General features: G+C 49.7%; 1 long non-coding RNA gene across 1 annotated transcript; it reads right to left on the bottom strand.

Moving 5' to 3' along the window:
• Positions 1 to 8,139, bottom strand: LOC109286154 (uncharacterized). Its single transcript, XR_009462730.1, has 2 exons — positions 5,796 to 8,139; positions 1 to 3,453 (listed from the first exon to the last, which is right to left on the bottom strand). It is a non-coding gene; the product is annotated as an uncharacterized LOC109286154 (long non-coding RNA).
• Positions 8,140 to 10,836: the final 2,697 nt, after the last annotated feature.

Below are 10,836 nucleotides of genomic sequence, written 5' to 3'. Positions count from 1 at the left end.
TTGCTGTAAGCAAGGCACGTTTATTAGTAGTCTGAGCACATGTTTGCAAAGCTGATACCAGAAAACAAGCCTTTAGTTTGAGCTAGACCAGGCTTCTAATACCTGAGCCAAAGAAAAACTTTGCACCAATGCTTAATGAAATGGAAGTTACTTATGTTTTTCCCATGTGAATCCACCTTCTGAGGGGAAACCGGTCCGAAGGCATAGCTCACATCCCAGCCATATTTCTGGGAGGTTGCTGGACTCCCCACACCTTCTGGGTGCAGGGAAACAAGTCACATCCATACCTCTGCCATGGTCAGTGGATGCCCATTATTCCGACACCATGCAATGCTCTGCAACTTGTGCGAGCGGATGAGAAGGTGCAGAGTGTTATTAAAACTGCTTTCATTTCCAGCGCCTCCTTCCGACCTGAAACACAAGGCTGAAATGTCAGGGAGAAGTTCAGGAGGGGAGTGTCATCAAACAAACTTGCAAACCCAACACAAATGACGGGGGCGCTTTCTGCTAGAAGCATCTCATGATGAACTCCATCCCAGTGCGATCTCAGCTTTCCTATCCATCACTCCCAGCCCTGATGTGATCTTGCTGTTAATCGCTGTAAATCATTCCCAGCAGGAGCACAAACTTGAAGTGACATGAAAAAAATATGGAGAATAAGGGGAAGCACTTTTTAACTCCGAGGGTGGTTCAGCACTGGAACAGAGTCCTTATTAAAATATGTTTTTGTCGGGGTTTGATTTTTAGTATGTAATTTGGTTTTTTTCTCCCTGTTTCAACATGGCAAACCCCCTTCCCAAAAGGAGTACTTCTCAGGGCAAGGGTGGGCCTTCTGGTGGCAAAAGTAAGGGGGTCCCAAGATGGTGACCAGGGAGCAGGGCACCTGTCAAGGGGCAGGGCTATCCTTGCGGCCCTCGACAGCTCGCCAAAACTCATTAAGCGGCCCTCCAGCCGAAATAATTGCCCACCCCTGGTAAATAAAAGCAACAGCTAAAGTAAAGACAAATACAGCTCAGGGGAAGTACACTTCAAACACGCACATTTACATCGTCCCTTAACTTAATGGACTGGGATTGAATATTAAGCTGAATGCTCCAAAACGAACCCGACTTCTGTTGCTGGGCCCTGGTCCAGCTTCAGCCTCAGGGCTTGTGGTTTTTTAAAACTGACATTTTTTTCAATAGGTTGTCAACCTAGAGAAGTGGTGGATTCGCCATCCTTGGAAGTTTTTAAGAGCAGATTAGACAAATATTTCTGTAAAAAGTTTAGACAGGGATGAGCCTGCCTTGAGCAAGAGGTCGGACTAGACGACCTGAGATCCCTTCCAACTGTACTTTTCTATGGTACTTCCTGAACCCCGGTAAGGATGTTTTAGGAGTTGTATCAGGGGACAGGCTGTTCAAGCAGCGGCTCCTTTTAGAGCCTAATCTTCTCATAACCTACACTTGTCTCTCTTTCTGGCCCACTCTGCTGCTGTGCTAGGCACCGCTTTGCTGGGAAAGATTGTGCGTCACTGCCTACCTCTCCTTTAGGAAGATCCAGTTGTGATCACTGCCACTCGGTGAGTGCTGCTGGAGCTCCCACCTGCCACTTACTTTGGAGACCAGAGCGGTGGCACCTACATTGCTGCTTGGTGCTCTCTGGATGGTCACTCTAAGTACATCGCTGGGACTTGCCAGCCCCAGGGAAGCACCAGTCTCTGGCCACTCAGGGACAGGGCTGTCACCCTCATCAGGATTCAGCCCTGCAAGATGACTTCAGCTGTCCTACACTATTGATGGTTTACCAGTCTCAGAGGGAATGCCATCAAAGGTCAACTCCAGTCTGAAGTCTTCCTGGGCTCTCCGGGCTCCTTGGTCACAACCCAGATTTTCTCCCACCCCTTCTCTGCCTCTCAGGGGCCTGCTTCTCCCATTGCCATCCCTTCTGGTCCCCCACATAACTCTTTTGCGATACAAATTAAAGCAGAGGCACAAAACAAGCCCGTAACCTTTTTAACCTGCATGCCAAAAGGCAGCATGCAAATCCACAGTGAATCAGAGCTGTAGTACCAAAGTACATGATCAAAAACCACATTCATACACACACATATATATATATATATATGATCAGGGTTATTTATTTATATGATTTATATGCCACCCTTCCCAGCAAAGGCTCAGGATGAAGCCACTGTGTGTTGTAAGTGTAGGAATCCCTGATCCAGATTCCTAAAGTGTACAACCTGGGTTGGTGGGATCCAGATACAGTTGTAACACAGCTTGGCTGTAGATGATGGATCTAATGGTGGGTTTAGGATGAAAACTATTGACGTGGAGATAACTGTAGCAGTCAGTTGGTTTCCAATACAATGTGCTGATGATGTGACCACTGAGAAGTTTCCCACTGGTGTCCAAAAAAAGGAATATGCTGGGTGGAGATGAAAGAGCAGCTGCAGAGACAGCAGCCTCCAAAGTCCATCATAAGTATATTGGCATATGGGGAGGCCATGCATGCGCCCGTGAGAGTGCTGTTCATTTATAGGTATAGGGAGCCACCGGTAATAAAATAGTTGCATGTGAGGATAAAGCCATGGTAGTAGGCAATTCTTCTGGATCATGGTGTATGCATAAGAGGTCACCAAGACCTTTGCCACATGCACCTAGGAAGGAGCATGGAGGAATGGAGGCTGCCCAGACCTTCCATCCCCGCTTTAGACACCATCCAAAGGTCAGACCAAGTCCAGACATTTGGTGCCTCGATAGCTGTAGTTATATGCAATGTGGGAATAAAACCCAGATCTCCCACGTGCAGATAAGGAGTCTACCACTGAACCACAATAGCAGGTATAAAGCAGACGAGCATGATGGAAACAGAGGTAGTGTCATCATCAGGGATGATGTGACCCATCCTCGTAGAGAATGCTGGTGTACAAGGATGTGACATACAGGATAGCTAATGTGGTGGTTGCTGGAAGTTTGTCAGCGGAGCCTAGTTTCTTTAGGAAATGTGGTGTCCTCCAAACAACTGGCAGCTCCACTGGCATATGGGAATGTATGTCAACATAGCCAGAAACTCTTTCCGTGATGATGCCAAGGGCAGAGACAAGGGGGTGTCCTGGGTTCCCAGGTTTGTGGACCTTGGGTAATAAGTAAAATGTGTCCGACTTGGGTGCCCAGAAGATGGAAGCATAAATCCTCGCCTGTGTTTTTGAAGGTGTTCATCTTTAAGAGCTTTCCTATGGTAGTGTTACATGGGGTCTTTGGTCAGGGGTATGTTAAACTCTGGAAAGATGTTTCTTAGCTTCCTGTACATATGCTGTCTTGTTCACGACACCAGCGGCACTCCCCTTATCAGCCTGTTGTGTGAGGTCATCAGGGTGGTTTTTAAGTCTGAGTATAGTGCTCTTCCATAAGGCTGAGGCTGTAGAATGAATACTACAGGGAAGGGAAACCGAGCATTTATCATCACCATCTAAAAGCAAAAGCAAGAGATAAACTGAAAGGCAGCAAATATAAGAGTGATAAAGGAATAATACTGTCTCATGCAGAACTATTAGCCCAGGAGTGGCGATTATTTTGGCTGCAGGGCCACTTAACCAGTTTTGGCGAGCTGTTGAGGGCTGCAAGGATAGCCCTACCCCTTGACAGGTGTCCCACTCCCTGGTCACCACCTTGGAGCTGGAAGCCCTGCCCCCTGACCTTTGCCACTAGAAGTCCCTCCCCTTGCCCCCAGAAGTACTGATTTTGCCTAGGGGGTTTGTCATCTTGGAAATGGAAAAAAGGCAAATTCTATTCTAAAAATCAAACAGCATACATTAAATTGATTTCAAAAAAATATTTTTGTCCTGATTTCTATGTGCTTGTGTAGTGTACATAGAGGTGATTGCATAACAGCTTAAAATCAAGTCTTTTGTATACTGTGGGGTGTGGGGAGGATATGGGTGGGTGGGTGGGTACAGAGATTGTGGGTTGCTGTGGGTAGGTGTGGGTATTGTGTTTGTGGGGGGTGGATGGGTGTGGGTGGGTATGGGGCTTGTGGGGAGGAGGGTGGCTGCAGGGGTTGTGGTGTGTGGAGGGGAAGGGTGGCTGGGGCGAGTGCATGTGTATGGCAGTGTGGGGGGGGGTACATGTGTATGGTGGGGTGCATGTGTGGGACCCTTCAGGGGCTAAGGGGCACTCAGTGGTGCGCAGCCTCAGTGAGCCCCAGGACTTCACATGACCAGGTCGCCAGGAGGGAGAAGGGCAGAGCCAGCCCAGCTCCATAGAGCCCCTGCCAGCCTGGGCTTTGTGCTCCTGCCAGCCCTGGCCCCGGGACACCAGCATGGTCCCTGTGCTCCCATCTGCCCACTCATTGCCAGTTCCCCCTCCTCCCCCTGCTGCCACTGCCCTTCACCTGCGGCTTCCCTTCCTTCCTGTCCACTGCCAGCACTTCCTCCCCGCCCGCCTGCCTCTCTGGCAGCACATGGTTCCCAACTGCATGGCTGGCACTGCAAGATGCAGCAGGAGCCAGCCCAGCCCCCACAGTTCCTATCTGGCTCCTGCTGCGCGGTGCAGTCCCAGCCATGCGGCTGGGAACTGCATGGTGCCAGCTTGGCCAGGCTGGCTCTTGCTGTGCCAGCGATCCTCCCCACTCCCTCTGCCCATTTTTATCTGAGTTTCCCTCTCAGACGGAGGGAGGGAAGGAGGGAGAACAGCCACAGGGTCCCAAGCCAGAAGCCTCTGTTAGACAGAAACTTCTGGTTGGGGGCTGTGGGAGTGGGGGGCTGGGCGGGCCTTGCTGCTGCCCCTGCTGGGTCCTGCTGCTGGCTCCCCCTGGGTCCTTCTGCCGCTGGTGCCTTGTAATCTTTGACTGGCAGCCAGGGGCAGATAATAATTTGTTTTCTAAATTTTTGGGAGGACCTGTGGGCTGGACAGAATGACCTGGCAGGCCGAATCCAGCCTGTGGGCCATATTTTGTCCACCCCTGCATTAGCCTGTGGCATGCATTACTATGGGATACCACTGAGGTCAGGAGCTTAGCACAAATCTTAAAAAATATGCATTCTGCATTCATACAGGTACTCTCCACATCCAGAACTAGAAACAGCACTGGAAAGGACCAGCCAGGCCAGCAAGTCCAGCTTCCCTTGACTCAGCCAGTCATGCATGTAATAGATGTTCAGTCCAGAAGGGCCCACAAGAACATCCATGCCAGCTGCCACCCACACATCACAGCACCATCTGGCCCCCTATAACAAGTTCAAAACCTTTAGAACAGAGAGATAAAAGTCTCAAAAACTACACTCTGCCACAGACAGAGATCAGGAGAGACTGAGGGGGCTGCCAACACCTCGGGTCACACCAAGGGCAGGACATTTGTTAGGTGAAAGTTGCCCAGATGATCCGTGGAAAGATGCTAAAGAGGAAGAGATTTTTTATTATCCTGACCTTTTGCAATACTACCTTTTAGTATCCTTTATAATTATCATCATCATCCTTTTAAGAAAAATATTTTTAAAAGAACAACAATACCTTTGGGAGGGATACAAACCCTCATGCTTCAGGGCAGATCACCCAGCTTTTCACTTGTGGGGGTTAGGAAGAAACATTCAGGACAGGCTGTTCTGTAAGTACCTCTTGCAGGACTGTTAGACCAGTGGGGGACAATCTTTTTGGCAGACACAAGTTAGCCCTGCACCCTCCCCTGTTCCGATTCCCTTCCCCTGCAAGGCTAAGTACAGAAAGTCAAAAAGTCCAAGGCTGAACCGATTCAGTCTTTGCAGGTTAGTCTAAACAGCACACATTCAATTGAAACACAAGTGAACAGGCATTTACCTTTGATTCAGCAAATGCAGCCATATGCCTGCAGTGGCTCAGACCAGAAGCTGAGGGACGCTAGAGCATGACTCTCTAGCAGCATCCAGCATGAGCTATGCGTTCACTTCCTCTTCCTGCTGCCCCCAAGGTTTCTGGGATTTGCAGTCCACAAGCACAAGAGCAAGACTCTGCAGGATTGCTCATCACTTCCTTTTCTTGTTTCCAGGTGCCTCTGGGATTTGTAGTCCACAGTTACAGCCAGCGGTAAGTTTGAGCAGGGGAAAGGGTGTTTAACTCCCTCTGGCCCCAGACCCTAGCTGGGATTTGTCTGGGGGGACAATCTCTGCCGCTTGCAGACTGGGCTACATCCCCAACTGGGCCTGCTCCTCCTTGTCAACCAGCCCTCACTGCTTAAGATAGGGAGCAGAGGGGCGGGGCCAACCCTACTCTCTGGAACAGACAGCCCAGCCCAGCACAGGGCTGCAAAGCATGCTGGGATGCTGGGGGACTGTGGTTTAACTTGAACCAGGAAGGGGTCTGGGGCAGAAGTTTCATAAACCGGTTTGACCCAGATCAGTTAAGTCTGATACTACATTCAATCAGGTTTATCTTAAATCAGTTTCGGCCATTTTGAAACTGGTTTATGTGCACTGAGGTCCTGTTCTGTTACAGGTTTAAACCAGTTTTCGATCCCTTAAACCAGTTTATGTGCAACTTCTGTCCCTAGCCCAAGAGAGCTGTGTTCCTCTTTCTGCTCCCTGCCTGATCTGCTGCTCTGCTTTCTGCTCCCTGCCCCATCTGCCAATGTGCTGCCTGCCCCATCCCCAATCTGCCATGTGCCACATAGAGGATAGCCATGTCACTTGGCACATGTGCTTCAGGTTGGTCACCTCTGTGTTAGACCATCTGTTCTGGGTCATCTTCTGCTGGCCAGGGTCAGATACAAGATACTGGACTGCTGTGCATACAGAAGGGCTCCTCCCTTGTGACCCTCTAAGGACAGAGGCGTACACCAGAGATTTTCTTTATATTTCCTGCCATTTCCTCTCCTCCTCCTTGGAGATGCTGTCCTCCTCAACCCAGCCTTTTTCTCCTTCCTAGGATATTATGTTGTCCTCTGGGTGTTCAATAGGACATGCAGAAACTCCCAGGTAAATGAGTTCCCTATAATGCCATAAGGTGTTTGGTGGTAGTATGTAGTGTAGGGACAGATGAAGAGGATCTAGGCTCCTACCACTCCCCACCTATAAGTTCAGATCTGGAGTTCACGTGGGTTGCCCAGAAATTTGAATGTGTATTTAAAGTCCTAGAGGTCTCCCTGTGATGCTGGCAGCTTTCTCTCTACTAACCGCGTCCCCTACCTATCTCCTATCTCCCAAGAGCTATTTCTCTGTAAAATCCCAAGTGCGTCTTCTCCCAATCCCCCAACACAACGGTGAGGGGAAAGTCCATCCACGTAGACCTATTCCCACACCTATCTGCAACTGCAGAGAGCTTATTTCCCACTTCATTTGCTAGCCGCAGGACTACCATTTTCCTCCAGCAATGGCGAGCTTGCCCCACTTTTCCTCCGGCACCTGATTCTGGGAGAACCAGTCCCATGGAAATGAACTGAAGTTTTGGCATTGATTTCCCTGGGGCTATGATTTCACCCTCTATCTTCCCAGGTGATTCTGTCCCCCCAAATGCATTTACCCGACCTCACTATCCCCATTCAGTCCATCTGCCCCTAGTCTCCATTCAGCCCCATCTACATGATGAGCTGTCACAAAAAAGCAAGGAGGCGGAAGAGGGCCCACCCAACTGCAGCAGGGTGGCACACAACCCCACCTAGGTGCCCAAATACACCGAATATGTGGAACAGAGTCTGGCTCGTAGTGGACAGAAGAAAAGGAGGCAGGAGGCCAACTACCATGGGAGGTAAAACAGGGGGGCCGACCATTCAAAGTGGGGCAAAGGAAAGACAGGACGCAACAAGGGGAAGGAGAAGGTGCTTTGCAAAGGAAGGGAGGGGGAACTACATGTGAAACAGCAGCAGAAAGACAGAAGTCCTTTGGACAAATCAGAGGCAGGAGGAGAGGCAAAGACAAGATGGAAGGAGAGAAAAAAAGCAAGCGCAAAACACACAGCCTGCGGTTTGACTTAACTTCTTGCTACTGGTGTTTTTGCAATACATTTGCACTGGAGCGACTCAGCCCATTTCTTAGCGCACAGGCTCTCGCCCAGCCGCTCGGGGAGCACAGCTGGTATCACTGGATCCTGCTGCTCGACAGCGGGGAAAACAAGGAGAGGAAATCACTCGAAATTCTCCAGAATGCAAGCAGATGCCTTTGTGTTTCAAGGTTCAGGCTCGATTTGCATTCAAAACAGGCTTTGGCTGTTTTTATTCCCCCCCCCCCCCCCTTGCCCAGGTTATATAACCGCTGCCATGCAGTGGCCTGCGGACCCCGGTAGATGGCAGGCTGTCTCCTTCTCTTCCCACCTATTTGTCCTTTTTTGCAGACATGACGTCCTCTCCTCCCCTCCCCTGAAATGGGGCCTCTTCGCTTTTCCACATTCCTGCTGTTTTTCTGCAAGGCCCGGCGTGGGCCAGTGTTTCCGTGCTGGGGTGCCTCGCAGGAGGGGCGCTCGCAAAAGCAAACAGTCCTTTTACAGCCAAAGTGGACTAGATGTTCCAGGGAGGTTTCTCTGCCTCTCGCGCTACCTTTCCCGAAGACACGGGTCTCTTGTTTTCTTTTTTTTCTGGTTTTCTTTTCATTGCAGAGGGGGGCCTTTGCTCATCTTTTACTGGCGTTGCCTTTCAAGGATGAGCTGTGTTTAAAACAAGACACAAACAAGCGTGCTGCTTGGGACGCAGCTACGCCATGCTAGGGTCGAGATGCTTGTCTTGTGGGCTACGGTGCAGTGGGCAGAAGAAAAGGAGGCAGGAGGCCAGGAGATGCCTGCTATCCAGAGGTTGATTCGGAGAATGGGATCGAATACAGGGCATGTGATGACAGGATTTAGTGCTTGTGGCGTGGGAGAAAGGTCCTGAGGGTTAGATCTAGCCACCCACGCACCCAGCCCTGTTCACCGCTGGGGGTTAACTGGCATCCCTGAAGATCTGCAAAATAAGGCACGTGGGAGCCTCCGGCAGATTTCTGCAAACTGCCACGGAGGAGGCTGGGGCAGGAAGGAGAGGGTGTGTTGGGGAGAACAAGCAGGGCATCATGGGGACCAGTCTGGATAGTACCAGCAGGGACATGGATATAGGAAAAGGGACATGAAGGGTTGGAGAAGCGTTGGGTCTTGATCTCTGTGAGCCAGGACATGGGGGAGGTGGGTTGCAGAGGGATCCCAGGCGCGACCCTGTACCAGGCACGAGCTTGGTACAGGGTCGGGAACACGCCAGTCTGGATAAAATAGGAATTGACTCCTGGGATTAGAAAAGATGTTGAATTCCCTCATTTTACAGGCTGGCCTCAGAAGCAGAAAACAGCCTGAAAAGAGGAGTTGCTGGAAACTCTAGGAGACACCCTTCTCCCTTGTGCTGTCTAGCACCCCAGTAGACATGGGACAATAGTTCAGATGAGCAACTGGTAAAGGTCTGCACTTTTTTGGATGCTTTCTCAAATGGACCCCTCAGTCGAGCTCCCCATCACTATAAGCCATCAATGTATGCAGCAAGCCAGCTCTGATTTTTTTTTTAAATAGCTTTTCTAGCCTTAAAGATTGCAAAGGTTAATTTCTGAACAAGCAACAAGGCAAGTGAGAACTCAGCACCGTGTCGCTGTCTGCGTCCGCGGACAGGCACCACCCCTGCCTCTATTGCTATCCGAAGCCTTGTCGAGCTGCACCATCGTGAGTGAAGTGAACACTACTCTGGTCTGGTTTTCAGCAATGCGACTGGAAAGAAATGCCCCAGTGTCCCTTTGCGCTGCTTAGGAAAGCTCTGAGCAGCAGGAGAGGCATTGATGCTGTCTGTTTGCAGACTCTGGAAGAAGACACTTTGCTATGCTTATACTTGCATAATATATAGTGGTTTTGCATTGTTTCTTTTTACTCACCCACCTGTCTGCTTGTACTAACTGCTGTCCCTTAATAATATAAGAACTGCCCTGTTGCATCAAATCACAGGGTCCATCCAACCCAGTCTCCTGTCTCTCACAGTGGCAGAGTGGATGCCATGAGACAAAGTATTGAAGCAAGACCTATGCAGACTGATCTGTCCCTTGCCCTACTTCTGCTACAGCTTTCAGCACTCAGTGGCATAGGAATTGCTGTAAGGTCTTTGAGGCAGAGATTGCTATGAACAGCACCTAGAACTGAGACAGGACTAAGGCTCCTAGATGCTACAGTAATACAAATATATATATAGTAATAATAGGGGAAGGAGAATCCTTATTACTATATATATAGTAATAATATACCTATACTATATATATAGTAATAATGAAGACAGGTACTGGAGCTATGCAGGGAGAGGAAGGCCCTAAAAAGATCAGGGGGGTAAAAACGAACTCCTCTCATTGTGGAAAGGCTACAGAGAAACAGCCTTATTCGATCCTGCAGCCAGTGGGGCAGTTTCAGATTCATCATCAGCCGTATTAGCATTTACTTGTATTCCTATTGAAGTAATATCTAAGGGCGCCCATCAGGGATCATGGTCACTTTGTGCTAGGCGTGGCGCCAAGGCAGAACAAATTGACGGTCACCAAAGAGCTCACAAGCTGAGCGAGATACCTGCTATCCAGAGGTTGATTCGGAGCACGGAAGCCCCAACAGGCTTCAGGGACGATCTCCCTGTTAAGAAACCCATGGTTACAAAGTCTCTTATCAAAACTGTTATGCTGCATGTGTTTTCTTATGCCTGCACTGCCTTATACCGGACAGTATTCCCATCCTGCTGCTAATGCAGCACACGCTGGAGAGTATCCAAGCTTACCCCCTTTCTGGCACCAGCCTTTATTTGTACTTAACTAGGAAGCAGACACCTCACCCTAAGCTTCCTCTTCAGCTTGGCATTTCCTAGGGTTTCTCCTTGCAGGAAATGTCTTTTCTGTGCCCCTTGGTGCTGCTC

The sequence above is a fragment of the Alligator mississippiensis genome, chromosome 5 (genome assembly GCF_030867095.1).
Source record: "Alligator mississippiensis isolate rAllMis1 chromosome 5, rAllMis1, whole genome shotgun sequence".
NCBI lineage: Eukaryota > Metazoa > Chordata > Crocodylia > Alligatoridae > Alligator > Alligator mississippiensis.
Note: the sequence above shows the minus strand (reverse complement) of the source record. Positions and strands in the feature narration are given on the sequence as shown.